General features: G+C 36.4%; 1 protein-coding gene across 1 annotated transcript in view; it reads right to left on the reverse strand.

The window, feature by feature from the left end:
* ANKEF1 (ankyrin repeat and EF-hand domain containing 1) overlaps positions 1-1,531 on the reverse strand; it is a 175,664-nt gene that overhangs the window by 30,105 nt on the left and 144,028 nt on the right. The gene's annotated exons all lie outside the window — the stretch shown is intronic.

A 1,531-nucleotide genomic window follows, 5' to 3' on the forward strand; every position in this document is an offset into this window, starting at 1 on the left:
AGCAGAGTTTCAGTAAACCTATACATACCATTTGTGCTCATATGCATGAACCATTTTTTTCTTCTTATGTTTAATGCCTGTAGGAAGTCAGACCTAGGATTACCTTTGTCAAATTTGATCCCTCACCTCTAATTATTTATCAGTACACATATAACTTCTTATTTGTATTCATAAAAACAAAAGACTCGGAGCCCATTGTTTTCATTTGGTGCCATATGACCTAGAGTTGGATGATGTATCAGTCAGTATAGGCTAGGTTATAATGCAGTAACAAGCATCTTCATGCTCAAAAGTTTATTCTTCTACTCACTACTTGTCAATATAGATTAACAGAGCCTTTCTTCATCATAATCATGGGTGAATTTTTACTGATGGAGATGTCAACTTGGGATTCCATGACTGTCAACATAGAGAGAAGGGGAAATCAGTCAAGCACAGGTATTTAAGTCCATTGGAAAAGACATGCATCACTATCACTCCTGCTCATATTTAATTGTGCAAACTAAGTCATGTGGTTTTACTTTAAGGGGTGGGGAAGTGTAGTCAGCCTATATTCCTGGGGAGGAAGAGCCAGAGGTTTTATAAACAGCTTTATAACTAGCCCAGATGGCCTCCCTAAAGGTCAGGTAGGGTCCTTGCCTCTCCTGGACCAATGATAAAATAGGATCCTGGCTAACTCGCTTTCTTCTTGGGTGAACTGACTTCTTTCCTGGGAAGGAAGTGATATTATATCTTATTATACAGCTTAGGAGATTAACATGTACAAGGAATTTTTGTGCTTTAAATAAGGTAACATAGAATTTTATTCTTTAAAATGATATGTACCTGGGATAATACCCTTAAAAATAAGCAGCCTCCTTTTTCAGTCCTTTCTTGCTTCTATTGTTACCTAGAAAAAGGCACACATTGCTTATACACTTATCAGACTCATTAGCTTTAGTTCTTTTTAACCTGTGATCCATAAATTATCACTGAGCTCCAGGAATTGAAAAACTTTGTTCATATTGGAGATGTAAAATTTAGCTTTCCAAGGTGGACTGATCCTTCAAATATGTAAAATTTATTTTAAGAAACTGCATGCATATGTTTAAATTCCAGCCAAATATAGGTCCTCTTTTGATTTCCTAAAATGCTTAACATATTTTCTACCAAATAGGGTTGAGATAGCTTGACCATGGAGGCAATTTCTAGAGAAGTGCTGTCCAGTAGAACTTGCTGTGATGATAGAAAATGTACTATATATCCTATTACTGCATTGTCCAATAAGGTGGCCCCTAGCCACATGTGGCCATTTAACATTTGACATGTGGCTAGTGCCACTGAACAACTGCATTTTAAATTTTGTTTAATTTTGAGTAGTTTGAATTTAAATAGCCGCATGTAGCCAGTGGCTACTGTATTGGATAGCACAGCTCTGTAATAAACATTTGTTGAATTAAAAAAATAAAATGCATCTTTCACTTGAAATAAAGGAAGTTCACATGTGCATCCCTGGTCTGCTTGCTAACAACCCGAGATTGCCACATGGTTA

The sequence above is a fragment of the Propithecus coquereli genome, unplaced genomic scaffold, assembly GCF_000956105.1.
Source record: "Propithecus coquereli isolate 6110/MARCELLA unplaced genomic scaffold, Pcoq_1.0 Scaffold532, whole genome shotgun sequence".
In the NCBI taxonomy this organism is placed as follows: domain Eukaryota; kingdom Metazoa; phylum Chordata; class Mammalia; order Primates; family Indriidae; genus Propithecus; species Propithecus coquereli.